This window comes from Triticum urartu, chromosome 3A (assembly GCF_056163025.1).
Source record: "Triticum urartu cultivar PI428250 chromosome 3A, HENAU_Tu73, whole genome shotgun sequence".
Classification (NCBI taxonomy): Eukaryota; Viridiplantae; Streptophyta; class Magnoliopsida; order Poales; family Poaceae; genus Triticum; species Triticum urartu.
In genome coordinates, this window is record NC_141875.1 from 445525279 (window position 1) to 445551184 (window position 25906).

General features: G+C 46.0%; 1 pseudogene; it reads right to left on the reverse strand.

Moving 5' to 3' along the window:
- Nucleotides 1-4573: 4573 nt before the first annotated feature.
- On the reverse strand, nucleotides 4574-10866 carry LOC147980015 (uncharacterized; annotated as a pseudogene).
- Between the last annotated feature and the right edge of the window lie 15040 nt (nucleotides 10867-25906).

The window sequence follows — 25906 nt, forward strand, 5'->3', positions numbered from 1 at the left end:
ATCTTAGGGTTCAGGATGGGGGCGGTGGTCGCCGGCGGTGGCGGGGCAGTGGCGTGGGGATCGCCGGAGAAAAAGCTCAGCACGGGGGGCCTAGAGGGATGGCCGAGGTGGCGGCGGACCGGCGGTGGGGAGTGTTTTCGGGGCGGGCGGGGTAGCGCACCGCCGGCCGCGGGCGACGGGGGGCTGCTGTTTGGCCGGCTCAGGGGGGTGGAGGTTGAAGATGAATCGCCGGCCCTTGATTTCGTATCCAACGGCTGCAAAATCGACTGACCAGAGATGAAAAAGTCAGTCGACCGACATGTAGCCTCACCTTGCTAGTGCGTTCAGTTTCGACAGTTAAGTTTAGTTTCGACAGTTAAGTTCAGTTTGGAAAGTTAAATTCAGTTTCAACAGTTAAGTTTAGAGATGAGCGGCTGATGTATTTTACATCTAGCACTTTGTTTTTATGTATTTTACGTCATGTATTGGAGATGCTATTAGAATTCCACTCGGTTTAACGTTGTTTGTTGTCTCTCTTGTCCTGCTTCAGCTTCGGCGTCGTACAACTCACCAGAGCTACTCCAACGACGAAACCCTCCATCACAGCGGAGCAGTACCTCGGGCTCCATCTCCAGACGCCTAAGATCTTCTTCCCCTCCTCTGACAGCCAAGTCAGCCGGAGCATCCTCACCGGCCAACCCAATCACGCTGAGATCGACATGGCTTCGCCAAAGAGGTTGTACACTTGTTGCATCTCTTTTTTTACTCTACATGTTATATATATTGTCCACTGAGCACACGTATTTGTTCCTTTAGTGTCTCATTGAAAGAAAAAACGTAGGAATTTTAATTTTCACTTGTCCTCCTTTTCAAATTCCTATTCATGAAGCACAAGACTAAGAGATAGTAGCATAATAGCATTATAACCGTACATTTTCTTGTGGTTTGATTTAATCTCACCATGCTTCTTTGCATCCTGTGATCTTCCAATTATTGTGAATCAAACACCCAGATTGGCAGAAATCCTGCGTTTTTAAATTCTCTGTTTTGCACGTGCATTCCTATCCTATTCCTGTCTATTTCCTATCCCTGCATTGTTGGAATCCTCCAATTCAAACGAGCCCTTACAGAATTACTTCTCTTACAGGTAGTTGTCAAAGAAAACCTTGCGTGGTTTGTCCCGCTCCTGCTGCGCCGTTGTCCACCCCAGCTCAGCTGCTCCAACGACAGAAGGGTCCAGCACAGTAGGGATCCGGCCTCCAGACTGTCTTTCGCCGCCTCAGATCTTCTTCCCCGCCGCTGGCAGCCATGAAAACTGCACTACCATCATCAACCGAGTAGATGACCTCGAGGACTACACGGGTCCGCAAGAGAGGTCGCACTCTTTCGTGTCTACTTAGGTTATGCATCGTTTAATATTACATGCTACTTTATCGTCCTGTTCACCTATTAGACTCTGAGTCAGCTCCAATCTAATGGTCAAACTTGAGTTTTTAAATGGTTGTGGGGTACATATCGGGGCCGCTATCAATAGTATCTATCTACTATCTGGTTAATCTCCGGTGTCTACTATGAGTTTCATGTTGGGTGGGAAACAAACAGTAAAGAAGCCATTATCTGTATTTTTTAACTGAAGCCATTATCTGCCTGCTATTATTGGTTTTGGGTCTATCCACAGGTTGCTACCATCACTCTGGATTTCTGCATGCACTCCTTACATAATCTCACTTTTTTTTATTCCTATGCATGACAGTTATTGTAAACAGTGGAACTGAACATGTAGAGCAAAAGAGATGAGCCTTGCGTGGCAATAAAATTTCATGCAGACGTCGCTCCATGGTAGGTGCAAAGGCAGCCCCCCTCCACGCATTTTGGATTGTAATCGAGAGGAAGATATCTATTCTGAGGGGGATTCAGAAGGAGAAGACAACTCCTATTTACCCCCTAAGGTCTTCGCTCTAACTTGGCATGCTGATGTTGGTTATATCATGCATATGAAGTCTTGCATTGCTTACTTTATACATCAAATATGTCATCTGCTTAGTTTAGACATCCTTTGTGCGAATGCCATCTGTTTAGTTTATTCATCGTTTATGTGAATTATGCAACACCATCTTGTTTAGCCAGGCATCATATATGTGAATTTTGCAATGCCATCCTGCTTAGCCAGTCATCTTATATGTAAATTATATCAGGCCATCCTTTTTTTGGTTACATATTACATTTGTCAACAATGTTATTACATTCAACTGCTCTTCGTGTGCATCAGCCATTTGACACGGTGATGGAAAATTCTGGAGTGAAAACAAGGTCTTCAGAGCAGACTATGCTATCTGATGAAGCGCATATCTCACTGGTTACGGATAGCTCCTCAGAGGAGGATTCAGAGACAGATGACCAGTCCTATTCCCCCTCCCCCCGAGGTGTATGCTCTAACTTGGCAGGGTTATGTTGCTCATATCGTGCGTATGGTGTCTCACATTGCTATGTCATTTGATTAGTTTAGACATGCTTTGTGTGAATGCCACCTGTTCAGTGTCTAATTACCATATATGTGAATTATGCATTGCCATCTTGTTGCAAGACATTATATATGTGAATTATACAATGCTATCTTGTTGCAAAGGCATCCTATATGTGAATTATGCAATGCCATGCTGTTTAGCCAATCATCATGTATGTGAATTATATCATGCTATCATTTTTTTGTATTACGTGTTCCATTTGTCGACAGCGTTTGTATATTCAACTACTCTTCCTGTGCATCAGCCATTTGAAGTGGTGATGGAAGTATCTGGAGTGAAAACAAGGTATTCAGAGCAGACAATGCTACCTGCTGAAGCAGACATCTTGCTGGTTACAGAGAGCTCTTCAGAGGAGGATTCAGAGACTGATGACCAGTCCTATTTTCCCCCTGAGGTCTATGGTCAAACTTGGCAGGGTTATATTACCCATGCCATGCATGTTGTCTTGCATTGCTTAGTTTTTACATCATATATGGATTTCCATCTGCTTACTTGCTTACTATATAAATCATATATTTGAATTATATCATGCCATCATGTTTACATAGTACATACACATCATCTATCTGAATTATGGCATGGCAACCCATTTAATAAAGACATCATATAGTTATATCATCTCATCCTGTTTAGTGTTTACAGTCATCATATTTTGAATTATGGCATTCTATCCGTGAATGTATGTGAATTATGGCATGCCAACCTATTTAATAAACACATTATATAGTTATGTCATGTCATCCTGTTTACATAGTCTCATATTTTGAACTATGTCTTTCCATCTTTTTTAGTTAGCCATCATAATGTGAAATTGTGTCATGCTATCCTGTTTAGTTAGCCATCATATATGTGAAATTGTGTCATGCTATCCTATTTGGTTAGACAACATAAATATGAATTATTTCATGCCCTCTTTTATTCCCCACTATCCATTGCAGCTGTCTATCATACAATGTCTATACATTCAATTACTTTTCTTGTTTATCAGCCATTTGAATTAGAGAGCGTGATGACAGTATCTAAGGGAGTAACAACACAGTCTTCAGAAAAGATAGTGCTACCAGTTGATGCAGATAGAACCACGATTGTACTTGCCCAAGGACCAGATCCACCACACATAACCGAGACTCCCGCAGATTGTACACCTACCTAGTTGGACAGAGAACCAGGTACACCCTTCTAACCCCAACCCCATCAGATAGTAACCCAGTTCCAGTTGACACAGCACCATCTCCACCACAGAGCACCCAAACACGAGCAGTTAGTAAGGGAACTGCAGTGCCCAAAGCACGAGGACCACCACTCCGATTCCCTACTCAACGCTTAAAGGAGAAGAAGATTTGTTCTCAGGTCAGGTTCTGTAGCTATGGTTCATACTCCTTTGCTCTTGCATGATTGTATTTACTCATACCAACTATTTTCAAATTTGAAGGATGGAATTGAAACTCCAATGGCGCAACTGGTTTGCTGTTGTAACCTGCTCTATGTTGATTTCAGTTTCAATTGAATAAACAGTTATGTTCTCATGTCATGCACATTACAAGTGTTGTTATTGCTCTATAGTTACCCACACTTATATTATGTCTAGTCTGCTTTGTCTTGAACAAATATTATTTGAACTGTGTCTCTATCTTGATTTGGCAACAAAAACTAGAATGATATAGACCATGAAGTGACCATGGTACATAGATATATGTTTGTTTCATGCTGTTATCCTGTCCACTTTACTACTGAACTCATTTACCAAAATGAGTTTCATATACAACATGGTAAACATGTGATGCGTCTGCTTGTTTCTCTTTTAGAATGCAGACAAAATATTGGAGAACAGTACCGCGTTATCCAATGGTAAAGGAAGTAATGCAGATAAGGTTCAAGATAGTGAGACATCCCTGTTGGTCTCCAAGAAAGCTGATAAAAACTATCTTGACGACAGTGAGGGAACCCAAAAGTCCTGTCTTGATGTAGTGTTTGAGTAACTGGCCACTACTGCTGGAACAAGCTCTTCAAACTTGCTGCCTGAATCGGTTCGTCTTCTTGAGTCTCAACTTCAAGTTGAAAGACATCGATCAGATGTGCTGTGACAGGAAGCTAAAGGACTGAGGAAGTCCCTGCAGAATTCAGATGCATATTTTCTGGTGCAACAGCAAGCACTGGAGGATTTAAGCGCCAAATAAGAGAAAGTTAAATAAGCTTGCTAAGCATCTTGCCAGCATTATGGGTACCCAGGATATTGTTTCTTGAGATCTTCTGAAGTGGTTTCAGTTCTGGATTTGTTTTGTTGCGGCGTTTATTTGCGCTGGTCGCCAACTTTGACAACCAGTGTATATGATATGCTGCTTTGTTCCCTATATTTGCACTGGTGGTGAACTTTGATGCCCAGTGGATGTAATATGTGTAATAGCCGTGATAGCCTAGCGTTAGTTGCTTGCTTATTTATTTCCTTGTTTTCTTGTTTATTTGTTTGCTTGTAGTCATTGCAGTTCTTTTTCCGCGGTTAGCTAGTGGCTGCAATAACCTATTTTTTAAAACTAGGCCACAATAACCATGGGCTAATATTTACTGTAGTGACACTGGGCCTCCTACTGGCCGTAGAAACAGTGGGCCTTCTACGGGCTGTAGAAACAATGGGACTTCTACGAGCCGTAGAAACAATGGGCCTTCTGCGGGCCGTATTATCAATGGGCCTTATACGGGCCGTATAATCGATTGACCAAACATGGGCCAAACAGACCGCATTATGGCCGTAAACGGGCTAGAGTTGGAATCGTCCGTTCATGGGCCGACCATAACGGGCCATCATTAATAGTCCGTATTTGATGACGCTATGAAATCGGCCCAACGTATTAACGGACCACAAATGGGCCGACTGTAACCACGGGCTGAATTTGGCCCACAAGCAGAAAATGACAGTAACGGGCCCTAAGTAAACGAATTCTGGAAATGAGCCCAAGAATAAATGGGCTCTGAGAAGGCCGAAAGGTAACATGGGCTGGAAACGGCCCAACGGAATAATGGGCCGTACGTTAATGGGTATAAAGTGATACACTGTTCATTATGGGCCAGTTTCACCACGGGCCGTTAATGGGTGTAAAGTGATACACTGTTCATTACGGGCCAGTTTAACCACGGGCCGTTAGTAGGCCAAGAGTTACATAGGGCCTCATATGGGCCGAAAGACGTCATGGGCCATACATGGGCCAGAAGTGAAAACAGGCTGGAATCTTATTGGATGGCCCAGATGACGCTACTGGGCCTAATTCGGATAGGGCGTAACGGGCCTTGGGTTAGCAGGCTGTAAATGGGCTATATTCGAACAGGCTGTTAACAGGCTTTCCATGGGCCGTCCCGCCAGCTTTTGACCAAGTCAAACGGGCTGACCTTTTCACAGGAATGGGCCTCTGTTGGGCCGTGCCACATGTCGACGTATCATAGGCGCCTTCCGTCCAATGAGTGGTTGACATCTGTCCCAACGATGAGCCGACACATGTTTCCTCCAACCAATGATGATTTTACACATGGAAAATCCCCATTGGTCGGGGCTGTTAACGGGTTATCGGATCCAAAACCCGACCCAATAGCTTAACGACGTTCCGCTACGGTGGATGCCACATGTCGGTCACCCTTGACGAAAGCACTTCTGTGACACGCGATTTATCGTCATGGAAGTGGACACTTCCGTGATGATAATTTTGGTAATGTCATGGAACACTTCTACGACAACACAGGTATGACTATCTTGATTATGTCATAAATTTTTCATGGATGTACATGCATGACAGAAAATGGGACCTACTGTGACAAACACGTATCATCACGGAAGTGTATTTTTTTGTAGTGCATGCAGACATGACCAAGACATCTCTTCAACCAATAACCGACAACGGGATCTGGATACCCATGTTGGCTCCCACATGTTCCATGATGATCTCATCGGATGAACCTCGATGTCGGGGATTCAATCAATCACGTATACAATTCCCTTTGTCCATCGGTATGTTACTTGCCCGAGATTCGATCGTCGATATTCCCGTACCTGGTTCAATCTTGTTACCGGCAAGTCTCTTTACTTGTTCAGTAACGCATGATCCCGTGTCTAACTCCTTAGTCACATTGAGCTCATTATGATGATGCATTACCGAGTGGGCCCAAAGATACCTCTCCATCATACAGAGTGACAAATCCCAGTCTCGATTCGTGCCAACCCAACAAACACTTTCGGAGATACCTGTAGTGCACCTTTATAGTCACCCAGTTACGTTGTGACGTTTGATACACCCAAAGCACTCCTACGGTATCCGGGAGTTGCACAATCTCATGGTCTAAGGAAATGATACTTGACATTAGAAAAGCTCTAGCAAACGAACTACACGATCTTGTGCTATGCTTAGGAGGGGTCTTGTCCATCACATCATTCTCCTAGTGATGTGATCCTGTTATCAACAACATCCAATGTCCATGGTTAGGAAACGACAACCGTCTATTGATCAACAAGCTAGTCAAATAGAGGCTCACTAGGGACATGTTGTGGTCTATGTATTCACACATGTATTACAGTTTCTGGTTAATACAATTATATCATGAACAATAGACAATTATCATGAATAAGGAAATTTAATAATAACTATTTTATTATTGTCTCTAGGGCATATTTCCAACACTTTCCTGTTGGCCTAGACCCGACGCCGAGTACTTTCCGGCGACGGTGATGAACGACGATGACGAACGAAGCTCGCTGACAAACTCGATGAGATGCTTTACGTCGAGATGCACCGTTGTAAGCTAGCAACACCACGTACTAGCTTGATCTATTCCTTTGATCAACTAGTATCTCACGTACGCACACAGCGGCCAACCGGCCGGAACCACACTAACGCACGCGAGACTGATGTATTGCCAAAGGCTCGTCTCGAGCCTTATTGCTTTATTGATTGATCTCACAATAAAAAGTACAGGGGTATTACATCGTATATATAACAGCTAGCCTAGGACCAGTACTAATCCTACTAGGTAATGGATTCCTATACTAGTTGGACCCGTATACATACTTGTAATCGGACCGGACATTGGGTTTACTTCCAACAATCACCCCCTAAACACGACGTCGTTATGTCACAACTCCGACGCCGATCCTTCTTCGCATCTTCAAGAGCTTCTGTCGATCCAAAGCCTTGTTTAGGATGTCTGCCATCTGATCATCGGTGCAAACGTAGTTGACCTTCATCTTAACTTCTACCACTCAGTCCTTTATGTAGTGATACACCGTATCAGTGTGCTTGCTTCTATCATGCCGCACTGGATCTTCGCGTAGAAAACTTTCAGACTTGCTATCAACATTAAGCACCACTTGTTCCAGATCTCGATCCATGAGATCACCGTGTAGCCGCCCTAGCCACACACCTTCACACGCCGCAGTGGCAGTTGTAATATACTCTATTGCATTAACTGCGGGTGCTTTACTCTTCTTGTTTAGCTCAAGACGAGGTTTCGTTGGAGCGTCAATTAGATTGCAATATTTCATGCCACATCTTTCAAGTACCTTCCTTGTATATGCCTTCTGGCATAGTGTGATCCCTTTCGTCTTTTGATGTACCTCTATCGCAGGGTAGTAGCTCGAAAGACCTAGATCATCCATCTTGAAAAGCTCTTTCATCTGTAGCTTGAACTTTGCAATCACCTCTTCATCTGCTCCAGTTATCAATAGGTCGTCGACGTAGATGCCAACTAGTAGACGATCCTTTCCTTCACCTCTCTTGTACATTGCATGCTCTAGTGGGGCTTTCTCAAATCCAAGAGAAATCAACGTTCGATCAAGTTTGGTGTTCCACTCCCGAGGTCCTTGCCATAGCCCATACAAGATTTTATGTAACTTCAGTACCTTGTGCTCTTCTCCCTCTTTGATGAAACCCGGTGGTTGATTCACATACACGTCTCCTTCTATCTCGCTGTTCAAAAACACAGATTCTACATCCATGTGATGTACTTTCCATGATTCCTGAGCCGCGAGAGCGATGAGTAATCTCACCGACTCCATCTTTGCAATGGGAACGAACACTTCTTCGAAGTCCATACTTTCCTCTTGCACATACCCTTTGGCCACAAGCCTCGCTTTGTGCTTCATGCACACTTCGACATCTCTCTTGACCTTGAATTCCCACTTGAGCTCCATAGCCTTTTCATTGTTGGGAAGATCCACAAGCTCCCATGAATTATTATCATGGATCGACCCGAACTCTTCTTTCATAGCATGACGCCAACACTCCATCATATTTGCGTCCTCAAATTCCGTCGGTTTCTCGGCACTTGCTAGACACTGTCACCCACTCCCGTTCACCATTACCGGGTCAATCGTCCGAAGAGTATTCTCCGGATGTGGGTGTGACATCGGTTGTAGCAGAACGGGTGTGGGTGTTGGTGCCTGTTTCTTCATTGCTTTCGAAGGCGACATAGGTGCCTCTGAACTTGCCAAAGATCCTATTTCTGGCGATTCAGACACTACAAAAACGCCGCTTCTTGAAGAGCCTATAGCTCGCGGGCTGCTATTTTCAAGTCCAGACGAGCCTCCTGGGCTCAGCGTCCCTTGCAAGCTTTCTGGGCCTTGCCCCCATTTTCTCACTGGTTGGCCACCACGTGGTGGCTTGACTCCTTCCTCTGGCTGTGAAACATGTGGTTTGCTGATGCTGCTGCAGGTACGCATACATGCTTGTGCTTTGGTACTTGTGTCCTCCAGCTCGGCACATGATACATCGGCTCGCTCGTCTTGGCTCACTATTGCTGGGCGGCTTCCTGGACCACCAGCTGGCCTGCTACTGCACTCTCCTCTGGCTGTGCCTGTTGCCTCTAGGCCAGCGTGCGGAGCTCCTGCTCCTGGATGAGCGCCTGTGCTGCAGCATGACACGCCGCTGCCGTTGCCGCCTACGCACGCTGCGGCGTGCCTCGGGTCGGTTGCCTGCTCACTTTCTGCAACTGTCCGCTCGTCTCGCTTCGCTTCATGATTTTCTGGCACGACCATGTATGGACGCCATGTGTCGTGGACTTCTGACGACACGTCTTCGCCTGCTTTTAGCGTGATTACATCGTCACGCCTTGCGTCATGGTCTTCTGACGCCACGACTTCGCCTTGAGTCGAAACTTTTATGTCGCTTTTCCGACTGCCTACGGGCCTCTTCACTAGTTGACCAACACAGAGACTGCTTCTCCATGGTTGAGCACACGCAGCTATTGCTGCATCCGCTCCAGCAAAGTTGGCACTTATGCCCGTAACATCAACATAAATTTCGGAATCACCCCCCGCATCTGTAGTTTCGACACGAGTTTCCGAACCATAATCTTGATGGCAAATTTTTTCTTCCACAAGCTCGACAATTTCTTTAGTCAACACTTGTGAGTCTGGATCCTCCTCGTCCACGAGTTCACTCATCAACATCATGTCACCATCATCTCCTTGCTGGGCCATGAGCGCCTTCTGCTTCGGTGCTTCCTCGCAGTCAACCTTGAAGTGGCCGAGGAGTCCACAGTTATAACACCTCACTTTCCTGATGTCAAACTTTCTCCTCGGTGGTGGTGCAGCCTCATTGTCTGAGTCGTCGTCCGAGTCGGCGAAGTTCTTTCTCGCCGAACGCTGCTTTCCCTTCTTCTTGCTACTGCTCGTGGATCTGCCATGCTTTTCGAGGGTGATCCACTGCGCCTTTGTGAGCATCACAAGCTCGTCGTTCCTCCCATCTCCGAGACTATACCGCATCCGCTCGTCGTGATCCTTGTACCGTCCGACGAGATCGTCGATGGAGAGAGTCTCAAGATCGACGCACTGCTCGATCGCCGTGACAATTTGCAGGTACCGGGGAGGGGCCGCGCACAAGAACCGCCGGACAACCGAGGTCTCCGTGAGGTTTTCTCCAAGTGCGCGAATCCGATTGACGAGAGTAGCCACCCGTGAAGCGAACGCATCCATGGACTCATTGTCGCCCATGACCAAAGTCTCGTAGTTCCTTAGGAGAGTTTGGAGGTTGGCTTGCTTGACGCGGGTGTGTCCCTCGAACATGAGCTTCAAAGTATCCCACGCCTCCTTCGCCGTTTCTTTGGCGATTAGGTGTTGGAGGACATCCATCGGCATCACTTAGTAAATCGCCGATGCCGCCTGCCGATCCTTCCGGTGCTCGGCTCCCTCCTTCTTGAACGCGTCGCCTCCTGGGTCGACCGTGGCCCATAGCTCGTTGGTGAGGAGACCACACTCCATGAGGGCCTTCCAGACCCCGAAGTTCTCGCGATCAAATCGTGGATACGACGAATTCGCTGGAGCAGCAAATACTTTAGCCGCACCAGAGTACTCTGCCAGCTGCTTGTTCTTCTCGTCGTCCGCCATGATCCTCTGTTACTAGAAGATCAACCTTGCTCTAGATACCAATTGTTGGCCCAGACCCGACGCCGAGTACTTTTCGGCGACGGTGACGAACGACAATGACGAACGAAGCTCACTGACAAACTCGACGAGATGCTTTACACCGAGATGCACCGTTGTAAGCTAGCAACACCACTGTAACACCCTCGATGCGACTATATCTCCCACGTGTCGAGGCACGACTTAGAGGCATAATCGCATTGAAGGCATATGTCGCAAGTTAGGCAATCTTCACAACATCCCATGTAATATAGATAATAAAAGGGGAGATAACATAGTTGGCTTACACTCGCCACGTCAATCAAGTACATAAATAACATTACATCATTCAGACACTCATGGCCCGACTACGGCACCAAAATAAAAGATAACCCAACATGCGACACGGTCCCGATTACCCCAACTAGGCACCACTACTGATCATCAGGAAAGGAAACATAGTATCGTTGAGAGTCCTCGTCGAACTCCCACTTGAGCTCGAGCGCGCCACCTGGAGCAGAATCATCAGGCCCTGCATCTGATGTAATAGTAATCTGTGAGCCACAGGGACTCTGCAATCTCGCACCCTCGCGATCAAGACTACTTAAGCTTATAGGTAAGGCAAGGTAAATATGTGGAGCTGCAGCAAGCGACTAGCAAATATGGTGGCTATCCTGTTCGCAAAAGAGAGCGAGAAGAGGAGGCAAAGCGCGAGCGAGAAACTAGAGAGCAACCTGCGCAAGCATTACTCCAACACCGTGTCCACTTCCCGGACTCCGCCGAGAAGAGGCCATCACGGTAACACACTCAGTTGATTCATCTTAATTAAGTTAAGGTTCAAGTTATCTACAACCGGACATTAACAAATTCCCATCTGCCCATAACCGCGGGCACGGCTTTCGAAAGTTCAAATCCCTGCAGGGGAGTCCCAACTTAGCCCATGAGAAGCTCTCACGGTCAACGAAGGAATAGACCTCCTCCCGAGACGTTCCGATCAGACTCGGTACCTCGGTTCTTCAAGACACTTCGACAGGTTAAAACAAATCCAGCAACACCGCTCGAATGTGCTGACAAATCCCGATAGGAGCTGCACATATCTCTTTCTCAGGGCACACTCAGATTGTCTAAACTTCCGGTAGGCCAGCCTAGAGTTGCCCCTGGTAGCCACCGGCGGCTGACGAGTTGGACCAACACTCAGAGGAGCACTGGCCCGGGGGGGGTTTAAAATAAGATGACCCTCGGGCTCCGGAAACCCAAGGGAAAAAAGAGGCTAGGTGGAAAAAGGTAAAACCAAGGTTGGGCATTGCTGGAAAAGCTTTAATCAAGGCAAACTATCAAGGGGTTCCCATTATAACCCAACCGCGTAAGGAACGCAAAATCCGGGAACATAACACCGATATGACGGAAACTAGGGCGGTAAGAGTGGAACAAAACACTAGGCGAGAGGCCGAGCCTTCCACCCTTTACCAAGTGTATAGATGCGTTAAGATAACCAGATAATATAATGATATCCCAACAAGTAAATAAATGTTCCAACAAGGAACGGTCTTCTATCTTCACCTGCAACTAGCAACGCTATAAGAGGGGCTGAGCAAAGCGGTAACATAGCCAATCAACGGTTTGCTAGGACAAGGTGGGTTAGAGGTTTGACATGGCAATTTGGGAGGCTTGAAAGCAAGTGGTAGACATCATAGCATTGGCATAGCAAAAGAGCGAGCAAACTAGCATAGCAAAGATAGTAGTGATTTCGAGGGTATGATCATCTTGCCTGCAAAGTTGTCAGAGTTGACTGGATCCTCAAAAGCAAACTCAACGGGCTCCTCGTTAGCAAACTCGTCTTCCGGCTCTACCCAAACAAGACAAACAAGCAAATGGAACACAATCAACCACGTGCAAAGCTCAAACAATATGATGCACAGATGGTACGCTATGCGGGATGCGATGCGGGATGCATATGCAAGATTTGACAAGGGATGCATGAACCTGGCCTCAACTTGGGAATCCAAGTGTGCCACTAGAAATATGAGATGAAATCGATTGAAAACGATATAAAGAACGCCGGAATCGGAGTTACGGTTTGGAAATGGCAAGCGATTCAAATATGACACCGGTCTGCGATTTACAGCAAGTAGCCATCTAAATGCAATGAGATGAATAAGCTACAACACCCAAACATGGCATAAAAATACATGGCAGGGATGCATTCATGATTCTTAACAAAAGTCTAGCACTGAGCTACGGCCAAAACATCCATTAACAGGTTCAAACAAGCATGGCAAAAATGCATATGGCAAACAGATTTCAGACTTAGTGAAATTAACACTTGTCTGGAATCTCAGATCAGGTAGCACTCTTTGGAGCAACAAAACTACATGCTACAGGACCTGAACATGGCAAAGTTAAGCATGGTATGGAGCTACTCAAAGAGCTTAACAAAAGTCCCTTAGTGACCTTGACCAAAAGGGATCAGAAAATACAATTGCAAGCATGTGAACATGGCAAAAACATAATCAGTTCTCAGACTTGTGAAAACTGGAGCATGCTGAAAACAGATATCAAGTAGGCATGTTTGCGAGCTTGATGCACTCACTACGGAGCAAGTCATGATAATCTAAGCATACACCCATAAAGAATACACAAAAAGCAAGCTAGACATGGCAAGAACAACAACATAGCATGCACGGATCAACTACAACATCATCGGCAAAATCGCTAACAAGTAGACAATCTGCCTAGATTCACGAAGTAGCAAAAGTAGAGCTCGATTGACTCAAGCTAGAGTGCTCCATAATTGCAAACAAAGACATTGATGGATAGAGAACTACAAGATTAACAAAACATCCTTACTGATCATCCTCAAAAGAGGCACGGATCACTAGGAAACAACATGAACATATGGCCATATGAGATAAACAGCTCAAGGACTTGGTGGAAATGCTAAATCCCTGAAATCAGCATTACCAAGTGCCTCACTTTGCAAGCTTGTGCTAGTCACCACACACATCACAAAAATACCTGGGTTGCACCTCTGGAAAGATGGAAAAACCCTTAACAAAACATATGTAGAGCTCATGGGCATATCATGCACACAATAATCATGGAAAAAATGACAAAAGCCTAAATGAAGTAGCAGATCTGACAATTATCCCAAGTAGCCCTGTTCTAACAGCATTTCGGGCATCAAGATGAACTCAAATGAAAACAATGCAATGGAATGAAATGATGTACTCTCTGAGATGAACATTTTGATATGCTATATGCCCAAAACGGAGCTATGGATGCAAAGTTATGACATGATGAACATAGGCACTTGAAACTGGAAAAATCGGGGACTTAGAAGAATTTCGACCTCCGGATCTAGGGTTTGACCCGGGCACGCAAGACGAGGCGGCGGCGCTGCTCGCCGGAGATGACGAAGATGGCAGCCAGCAAGGTCGGGGTCGCCGGATCCGGCTCTCCCGCGGCCGGATCTGGCCGGAGACGAGGTCGGGGAGGCGGCGGCCGGTCGGAGGCGACGCGCGGCGTCGGGGTGCGGCGGTGGCCGCGGCGGCCTGGTGCGGCACCGGCGAGAAGGCGCGGCGGCGCGGCGAACCGCTCCGGCCGGCTCGGGCGGCGGCACAGAGGAAGCGGCGGAGGCGGGCGCGTGGGCGAGGATGCGGGCCGGGAGGGCCTCCCGCGGGCTCGGGCGGGCCTCGGGCGGCGGCGGCGATGTGGGGCTCGCCCGGGCCACGTGGCGGCGGCTAGTTGGTCGGTGGCGGCGGGCGGACGTGTCCGGCCCGATTCGGACACGTCCGGCGGCGAGGGGATCTTTTTTTTAGGGTTACGGGAGGAGGGGGAAGGAGATTTTCGGGGGTGTCTTTAAATAGGCATAGATGGAGCTAGGAGAGTCCAAATGAGGTGAGGTTTTCGGCCACACGATCATGATCGAACGCTCTAGACGACGGAGAGGGTTTTGGGACAACTTGGAGGGGTGTTGGGCTGCAACACACATGAGGCCTTTTCGGTCCCTCGGTTAACCGTTGGAGCATGAAACGAAGTCCAAATGGTACGAAACTTAATAGGCGGTCTACCGGTAGTAAACCAAGGCCGCTTGGCAAGTCTCGGTCCAATCCGGAAATGTTTAATCCCCACACACGAAAGAAAGGTAGAAATGACCACCGGAGGAGAACGAAGCGCCGGAATGCAAAACAGACAACGGGGAAAAACCTTGAATGCATGAGATGAACACATATGCAAATGCAATGCACATGATGACATGATATGAGATGCATGACAACGATAACGACACACGGAGACAAAAACCCGAACCCGAGAAAATAAAATAACTTAACGCCGGAAACGGCAAGAGTTGGAGTACAAATTGGGTAAGTTACATTCGGGGTGTTACAACCACGTACTAGCTTGATCGATTCCTTTGATCAACTAGTATCTCACGTGCGCACACAGCGGCCAGCCGGTCGGAACCACACAAACGCACGCGAGACTGATGTATTGCCAAAGGGTCGTCTCGAGCCTTATTGCTTTATTGATTGATCTCACAATAGAAAGTACAGGGGTATTACATCGTATATATAAAAACTAGCCTAGGACCAGTACTAATCGTACTAGGTAATGGATTCCTATACTAGTTGGACCCGTATACATACTTGTAATCGGACCGGACGTTGGGTTTACTTCCAACATTTCCACCATCAATCCACCAAAGCAGGAGTAGGGTTTTAAGCCTCACGGCGGCCTGAACCTGGGTAAAAACTGCCTGTGTGATCCCTGTCGTGCTGCCCCACGCTCCTCTGCTCTTTGAGCAACGTGCCATCCCACCGCCGAACCAGCAAGGGACCTTTGATCCCATAGGTGGCCATGGTTTCCCGCGACATCTTTGGCGAACCAGGTGGGGGGAGGCACTTGCGTAAACCTAAAATCGTGAGCAACACGTCATCTTCATCGCCATCTTTATCTTCGACGGTGCCATCGACCATGGCGCCCAAGAAGAAATACGGTGCTTCAGCTCACCCCTCCACCTTGAAGGCTCCGCCGCCCATAGTCACCAATGCTATGGGTGATGCAGAGGCACACGAGGACGTGAACACTGCTGGGGGTGTGGTCAGAGCAGGCGGCACTGTCACCACCTCCTCCGCGGCCGAAGCGGGAGCAGGAGACACCGGAGGAGTGCCGCATCAGCAACATCCCGATGGCCATGCTCCACGAGGTACGGGAGAAGGGGTTATCCCATCCGCTCCCCTTCCTCTCGTCGACGGTCACGGCCATAGTGATGGCGCTCGATCCAGGGAGAACCGCCGCCCACCGGCCGCCCCCACCATGGGAGCGACCACAGCATGTGCACCTCCCCCGGGGCGAGTCGACCAGGTCGCTGCGCCCAACGGAGCTGCTGGCCCTCGAGCGCCTTCACCACGTCACCATGCCATCCTGATGGCCGGTGAGGGAGTCCTGGACTAAGGGGTCCTCGGGCGTCCAGCCTGTTGGACATGGGCCGTACTGATGGGCTATGAAGATACAAGACGGAAGACTCTCACCCGTGTCCGGATAGGACTCTCCTTGGCGTGGATGGCAAGCTTGGCATTCGGATATGAAGATTCCTTTCTCTGTAACCGACTTTGTACAACTCTAGTCCCCTCCGATGTCTATATAAACGGGAAGGTTTAGTCCATAGAGGCAATCACAATCATAATCATATAGGCTAGACTTCTAGGGTTTTAGCCATTACGATCTCATGGTAGATCAACTCTTGTAACCCCCATACTCATCAATACTAATCAAGAAGGACGTAGGGTATTACCTCCATCAAGAGGGCCCGAACCTGGGAAAAACTTCGTGTCCCTTCTCTCCTGTTACCATCAACCTCAGACGCACAGTTCGGGACCCCCAACCCGAGATCCGACAGTTTTGACACTGACATTGGTGCTTTCATTAAGAGTTCCATTGCGTCGTCTTCAAGAGGTTCGATGGCTCCGTCAATCATCTACAACGATGCGGCCCTGAGGGAGGTCCTTCTCCCTGGCCAGATCTTTGTGTTTGGCTACTTCGCACTGCGGGCCAACTTGCTTGGCCATCTAGAGAAGATCCACAGCTATGCCCCTGGCCATCAGGTCAGGTTTGGAAGCTTGAACTACGTTGCTGATATCCGCGAAGACTTGATCTTCGATGGATTCAAGCCCACGGTAGCCGCTCCCTGCCACCGCGATGAGCATGACCTAAATCTGTCATCGTATCATACTCAGGAGATAGCACCTGTAAGTGCTCCGGCCCTAGATCTGGAGCAGATTGCGCCATCCGAAGACTAGAAGCTCAACCCCGCCACGGAAGCCGCGGAGTCAACGACATTGGGGCCGCACGCAGATCCAACCTCATGCAGAATCCACGTCACCGGAACCCTAGATTCATCTCCGGCCACTAGGTCCAAACTACGCGCACCCTAAAAGTGCAACTATCCCTGGGTGGTTTTGGTATTTCCTAACAACATATAACTCATTGAGCTAATGCTACTTAAAGATAAACATTTCAGGAAAGCTCAATGACCGGCATGGCATGGATGAGAAAAGTGGATCCCTCAAAATTCTAAGGACAAAGAATTGGCTCAAGCTCAAAGCTCAGGACTCTACATCTTTTCATTTTAAGTGATCCAATATCACATTGAGTCCATAGGAAAAGCCAATACTATTAAGAGGGGATGAGGTGTTGCCTAATGGCTTGCTTGCTCAAAGTGCTTAGTGATATGCTCCAAAGTCCTCAACTACTTTCTAACATCCACATATGTCCCAAACCAAAAGTCAAACTCGGGCCCAACGAAACTTTCTATCCGGCGCCACCGAGTTCACTTGACATAGCCACTGCCAGAAACCCTAGTCTTTTCAGTCTCACCGATAGGGATCTCGGTCTCACCAAGATGGAATTGTAATCTCTCTATTTCCATTCGTAAAATTTCGGTCACACCGAGACGAACGATCGGTCCCACTGAGATTGAAATGGAAACTCTCTGTTTCCCTTCCGTAACATTTCGGTCCAACCGAGATGAGCGAATTGGTCCCACCGAGTTTGCTTGACCAACTATTTGTTAGTCCATTACCGAAATCGGTCTCACCGAGTTTGTGTAATCGGTCTCACCGAGATTACGTTATGGCCTAACCCTAACAAAATCGGTCCCACCGAGTTGACATGTCAGTCCCACCGAAAATCCTAACGTTCACATTTTGAACTAAATCGGTCGGACTGAGTTTCATGATTCCGTCCCACCGAGTTTGGTGATTTGTGTGTAACGGTTAGATTTTGTGTGGAGGCTATTTATACCCCTCCACCCACTCTTCATTCGAAGAGAGAGCCATCAGAACATGCCTACACTTCCAACATACATTTTTTGAGAGAGAGCCACCTACACTTGTGTTGAGGTCAAGATATTCCACTCCAACCACATAAATCTTGATATCTAGCCTTCCCCAAGTTGCTTTCCACTCAAATCATCTTTCCACCAAATCCAAATCCTATGAGAGAGAGTTGAGTGTTGGGGAGACTATCATTTGAACCACAAGAGCAAGGAGTTCATTATCAACACACCATTTGTTACCTCTTGGAGAGTCGTGTCTCCTAGATTTCTTAGGTGTCACTTGGGAGCCTCCGTCAAGATTGTGGAGTTGAACCAAGGAGTTTGTAAGGGCAAGGAGATCGCCTACTTCGTGAAGATCTACCCGAGTGAGGCAAGTCCTTCGTGGGCGACGGCCATGGTGGGATAGACAAGGTTGCTTCTTCGTGGACCCTTCGTCGGTGGAGCCCTCCGTGGACTCGCACAACCGTTACATGGGTTGAAGTCTCCATCAACATGGATGTATGATAGCACCACCTATTGGAACAACGCCAAAAATATCCGTGTCTCCAATTGTGTTTGCACACTCCAAACTCCTCCCTTTACCTTCATATGCAATTGTTTTACTTTCCGCTGCTATACTCTTAGAATTGCATGTGTAGGTTGATTTCTTGACTTGTGCTAAGTTGCTAAAATGTGCCTAGAACTAAAATTGGGAAAGGCTAGATTTTTATTTGGTCAAGTAGTCTAATCACCCCCCTCTAGACATACTTTCGATCCTACAAGTGGTATCAGAACTTTGGTCTCCATTTGCTTTGATTTCCATAGCTTTTGGTGGGTATAGACTTGGTTTCACAACCTAGGAGAGTATGACGTCTAGCGAGGGAAATTAGCACCGTAAAGGTCCTTACTTTGATGGTACAAATTTTGCTAGTGGGAAGCATAAGATGAAAATGCATATTCTTGGACATAACCCCGCCGTTTGGGCTATTGTGTGTATTGGCTTGCAAGGTGAATTCTTCGATGGGAGAGAACCAAACCGTGAAGCTACCGCGGAAGAGTTGAAGATGCTTCAATACAATGCTCAAGCTTGTGATATTCTCTTCAACGGATTATGCCACGAAGAATTCAACAAAATCAGCCGTCTTGAGAATGCAAAGGAAATTTGGGATACTTTAATTGATATGCATGAAGGTACTGAATCTGTCAAGGATTCCAAATTGGATGTGCTTCAAAGTCATCTTGACAAGTTCAAAATGAAGGATGATGAAGGCGTCGCTGAAATGTAATCTAGGCTTGCTCTCATCACAAATGAGATTGCCGGCTTAGGAAGTGAAGAGATGATCGATATATTCATCATCAAGAAGATCCTAAGAGCCTTGGATGGAAAATATGATACTGTGTGCACATTAATCCAAATGATGCCCAATTACAAAGTTCTCAAGCCAATGGAAGTTACTGGAAGAATTGTTGCTCATGAGATGTCACTCAAGGATAAGGAAGAGCTTCACAACAAGTCAAGTGGTGCTTACAAAGCCTCGTGTGATGCTCCCACATCACCAAGTGAGAAGCAAACCTTCAATGAAGAATTGAGTCTAATGGTGAAGAACTTCAACAACTTCTACAAGAGTAGAAGCAAGGAAAGAAGTTCCAAGTCAAGGTCCTACAATAAAAAAAGATCTTCTAGTCATGAGCGTAATTGCTAGAATTGTGGAAGACCCGGACACTACTCCAATGAATGTACGCCCCCTACAAAAGAAGAGAAGATTCTCCCAAAAGAAGGAGTAGAAGAGAAGAATCACCATCAAGAGTGAGAAGGAGTAGAGATGATCGTTATGAACGAAGATCCTCTCGGAGAAGCAAGGACTCGGAAAGGAAGGACAAGTCATCAAGGAGCTACACAAAAAGAAGACATCAAGCTCATGTTGGTGAATGGGTATCCGGTTCCGACTCCGGCAATCACTCCGAAGGAAGTTATCACTCCGACTCCGAATATACTCAAGATGAAGGTGTTGCCGGACTAGCACTTGTGGCAACCAACTCCTACCACATATTTGACTCACCAAATGAAGGAATTGGGAGATGCTTCATGGCTAAAGGTCCAAAGGTAACACACCCTGAGTATGTTGATTTCAATAGTGATGAAGATGATTTGCTAGGAGATGATGATTTACTTGTTGATAACTCTAGTTATGAAAACTATGATGAGCTTGCTATTAATCATGATAATCAAGATAAAACAAATGACGATGATAAGAAGGAGATTGAGCGTCTAACTAAAGAACTAAACACTCTTAAGTTAGCTCATGAAACTACCTTGGAAGATCATCAAGAACTTTTAAAGACTCATGATAAGCTACGCTTTGAAAAGCACAACCTTGAGCAAGAACATGAGTTTTTAAAGGCAATCAGTGATGATCTTCTCAAGAAAAGTTCTTCTTATATTGCCAAGCGTTTACTCTTGTCTACTTACATGCCACAAGTTAAATCTAGCAACAAGAACAAGAAAGATTCTTCATCTAGTAGTAACAACAATCATGCTAAATCCAATGTTGTTGCTTCTAGTAGCTCTCTTGATTCCACTAATGATTCTCTTAGCCAAGTTACACTTGAGCAAGAAAATAGCTTATTGAAGGGAATTACACAGAAAGGTGTTTACAAGAGCCTTACCGGAAGTAAGCAATTTGAGGAAATTGTACGCAAGCAAGGAAGACACCGGAAGAATCAAGGTGTTGGTTTTGAACGAAAGTTCAATGCCAATGGAGTTGAGTGGGAAGAAGATCAATACCCCAAGACGAAGTTTGTTCCTCAACAAGAGAAGTGTGATCCTACTTCTTTCAAAGGAACACAATCTCAAGATGATCTTCCACCACAAGACCACAAGAAAAAAAGGCAAGGACAAGCTTCAAGAGGAGATTGATGCATTCGTGGAAGCACCCAAGGCCTTGGTCAAATGGACTCCCAAGACTACATCAAGTTCTACTTCAAGTACAACCACAACCCCAAGATTCCCAACAAGATGGTGTGGATACTGAAGAAAAAGAACTAGAGAGTTCTTGAGGGTGACTCCGCCAACCTACTTCACTCTTATCATTTTGGTAAGGACAAGTGCAAAAAACTTTCATATCTTGCACTAGTTCAAGGAGTCACAAACCCTCTTGTTGGTAAGACAAGGGACAAGGTAACCTAATGCTTCCATGGGAATCATCTTGTGTACACAACACTCTATGTCTATGGATATCCTTGTTTGTTCCTTGTGGGACTAACCCATGTAGGTATTGAATGTGCAACTCACTCCAAAGGATTGCTCCTAATGATCTACATCAACATTGAGCATCCACATCTTCAACACCTACATGAAGTCATCATCGACAAAACCCAAGGTTAGTTGATCCCTCTTAGGGGGGATATCACATCTAGGGGGAGCTTTACTCTAATAAATTGAGTTAAAGCAACTCTAATGGTGTGAGTAAAACAATGCTCTATGTAAAAGTGCTAACCCCACTTGTGCTTAAACAATGAGTATGACCTATGATCAAATGTTCTCATTTGACTCCTAAGGCAATATACTCATATATAGATGACCTAGTCATCGCCAATTGCTTGATAGATGCTAGAGTTTCTGTGCATGCTCCGTCACATATTTCATTTACCATTTTAATTGTGTGAGCATGTTGAATGCATATTTTTTTCTCATTTGAGGACATCCATTTGTTGCTTTGATTGTTTTTCTTTTTCTCTTTTGCCAAATGGATGGACAAGAATGCCTAAGAACTCCCTCTAGCTATCTATACTTTTCTCGTCTCAAACTCTATTCATGCTACATCACAAAGTTTGACCAAGTCAGATTCGACCCACTCCGTGTGAGGAGCACTCGGAGTTCCTGATTCATCATAGACTTAAACTTCCAAAACCTATTTGTGCATTTCGGTCTGACCGATTCATCCTTTTTGGTCCTACCGAGATAACTTAGTTGATCTAGGTTTTCAATCTTGGTGCAACCGATTAGAACCTTTCAGTCACACCGAGTTGCAGTAACTGCCTGCAGTTTTGCATCTCGGTGCCACTGAGTTGTTCCACTCGGTCACACCGACAGGGTCAGGTTATATATACTGACGGGCCAAATTTTGGAATTTTTTCCAAAACCCTTCACCCGTGCATAACCTACTCTGCCTCTTCGGGTCTCCGGATCGTCTTTTCGCCGTCAGCGACCTCCCGCCGCTGGTCTCTGCTGCCGTCAACGGCAATCTGCTCCGCCGTTGCCGCCGTAGCGAACACTCGCCGCATTAGGGTAAGTGTTTGATCCCTTGTGCTGTCTTTTTCACTCTGATTCCTAGCACAAGGACAATGCCATGTTTCTTGCCACAATTGAGATTCATCCATCCAGCTAAAACTTCCTTAGGTCTAGATTGATTCGAAAATTTTAGGGTTAGCTCTCCGCAGAAGTCATCTTGGACCGACCAAAGTGTAGAAATCGGTCTCACCGAGTCGACCTTGGCCATTGCACATGCGCTCTTTGGTCTGACCGAAACGCGCAAATCGGTGTGACCGAGTTCAAGATTCTGTGAAACCCTAGCAATCTCGGTGCCACCGAACTATGACTCAGCCCTACCGAGTTCACTAGTTTAGGTTCCAAGTGTTGCTTCGGTATCACCGAGTTTGTCAATTTGGTAGCTCCGAGATCACTTCTGTAGAGAACTAAAACTAAACTTTTTGACTCAATTGTTTTAGAAAACTCCTGTACTTTGTGATGCTCATCTTCTCTACCTCATCTATAACCTATACACAGGGTCTACTGACAGTTTGCCTGCACGATGTCTGACCAAAGTGACATCCAGAACAAGTCTAAATAGTAGGTGCAGATGAGTGAGGGTTCTGATCCCTCTAGCAGGTATGATGAGGGCTGCAGGAGCACACCAAGTGACTTGCCAAAGGCAGCTACCATGACAAGGAAGAAGAAAACTTCTGAGTCAGAGGATGAAGATTATGTGGCTGTTGAGGATGAGGCCACTTCAAGGAAAAAGGTGCTGAAGAAGGAGTATGGCACAACTGCTACAACAAAGCCAGGAATGAAAACAAAGGCTCCAGCAAGAAGAGTTCCAATGTCTAAGGCAAGAGCATCCACTGCTGAAACCTCCAAGCCAACTGAAGAGGCAGTTGGAGAAGGGAAGAAAAGGAAGGAAAGGGTCAAGAAGACCACTGCCAGAGTGCTTGGCAGATCATCAATAATGAGAGGTTCAGATGAAGAGGAAGAGGATGCTGCACCAGCACCCAAAGCACAAAAACTCATGGGAGATGCAATCAGATCAGGGGCTACTCCATCTAAGCCCAAAGCTGCTCCCAAGGCTACTACTCCAGCTCAGAAGCGTAAACCCAAGAGAAGCACTAGAAACATTCCTACTGAGGAGAAAAACAAGGCCCTAGTGCCTGAAGCTGCTGCTGAAGAAGAAGACTCAATTGTGTTGAGGAAGTTGAAGCCCAAGATCCCTGACCACAATGAAACAGACCATGTGGTAGAAAACATGAAAATCAGGAAGGATGCAGGACTGAGGTTATGGAGACAGTCTGATCCATATGCTTTCAGGAGGAGGACTGCTGTGGACTACAGGTTTCACACCAAGGAACAACAAGACTTTTATGAAACAATCCTGCTTGACAAGAAGCCCATTGTGTGTGACATGAGATGGGTTAACTGGGAGTACATCAAGGAGAATGAAGATCACTATCCAGGTGTATATGATAGCTTCAAGGCATGTGGAGTTGATACCTTTGTGGCCCAGAAGCTCACCAAGTGGAACGATGAGCTGATCATGCAGTTTTACTCCACTGCCCACTTCTACCCAGATGGAAAGATCATTTAGATGTCGGAAGGTACAAGGTACCAATTTTCTATTGAAGAATGGGCTCAGTTGATCAATGTCACAGAAGAAAATGAGGATGACTTGGATATTTATGCTGAGAAGAAGAAAGACCACAACACAATGGCCAACATGTACAGAGAGATCCCAGATGATGCTTTGGATACTCACAAGTTTGCATCTATCCACTTCTTGTTGTCTGGTGTGCATACTATAAATTGGATCCTCGGACACACATTGCTACCCAAGTTAGGTGATCACAAGATGATCTGAGGACATGCCATCAACTTGCTACATTTGTTTGATGTGCCTCAAAAATTCAAAGTCATGAGTCTGATTGTGGAGACTATCAAAAGGACAACATCTGATCAGTAGAGGAATTGTGGGTATGCCCCACAAATTCAGGAGCTCATCAACTCAAAGATGGGCACACACAAATATCTTTTGGATAAGGAGCACCTGCCCATCTACCCTGAATTTGAAGACAACACTGTTGTCATGGATGAAAATGAACCATCTTCAGCTCAAGCACATGATAAGAGAGAAAAAGCAAGGACAGAGAAAGCTGCAAAGATGCCAAGTGTTGAGGAGGCATCTCAGGTTTTCCTGAAGAGCAAGCAAGATCAGCTTGGATATCTGATCCAATCCACCTTGAGGATTGAGAAGGGATTGGCCACCCTGACTCAAAACCAGGACATCTTGGAGAGGACCATTGAACAGAAATTTTATGATCTTGATGTCAAAGTAACTGAGATTCAGTCGGCAGTTGAGCAACTTCAGGAGGAAGTGGAGGAGAAGAAGGGCAAGTCAACTACATATGCTTTTGCTAGAGTGCCCCGAAGCCAGAGGTTTGCTGTAGTGCCAGTCACAGATACTAGAGCTACAACATCAGCTCCAGCGGTTACAGCTCCAGTGCCACCTCCAACAGCCACTCCATCAGCTCCAACTACTTCATCGGAAGCCTTTGTCCTTGGAGTTCTCTCTACACCACCTCCCGAGATCAAGCCTGAGAGTCGTTTAGCACTATGCATTTTTGAACTTTTTGGTAACTTGTTGCCAAAGGGGGAGAAAAATGTATAGATCATAGGCTTTGAGAGAGAGTGTGGTTCTTTTTATGTCTCTTGCTATTTTGGTTTAACTTTTTTATTGAGTGCTTGTGTGAGATACTTTATGTCCTTGTGAGATACTTGTTAATCATGTGTTTGGTCATATGCTACCCTTAATGCTTGTTAGATGATATCATCTCTTATATCCTTATATGATCATTCACTTGCTTGGTGATGAGTGCATGCTTTTAATCTCTATCATTTTGAGCGCTCCACCAAGATGTATGTGACATGGAAGAGTAACCCATGATCCTAATCGATTGTGCATTTGCATTCAAAAGCAAATTTTAAATAATGCACAAATTTAGGGGGAGCTCTTGCTTATCACATACTTCTCAAAGCGACAATGTTTTTTCAATCTTATTTATCATTTGTCGAAGCTTTGATCTATATATTGTCATCAATTACCTAAAAGGGGGAGATTGAAAGTGCAACTATCCCTGGGTGGTTTTGGTAATTCCTAACAACATATAACTCATTGAGCTAATGCTACTTAAAGATAAACATTTCAGGAAAGCTCAATGATTGGCATGGCATGGATGAGAAAAGTGGACCCCTCAAAATTCTAAGGACAAAGAATTGTCTCAAGCTCAAAGCTCAGGAATCTACATCTTTTCATTTTAAGTGATCCAAGATCACATTGAGTCCATAGGAAAAGCCAATACTATTAAGAGGGGATGAGGTGTTTCCTAATGGCTTGCTTGCTCAAAGTGCTTAGTGATATGCTCCAAAGTTCTCAACTACTTTCT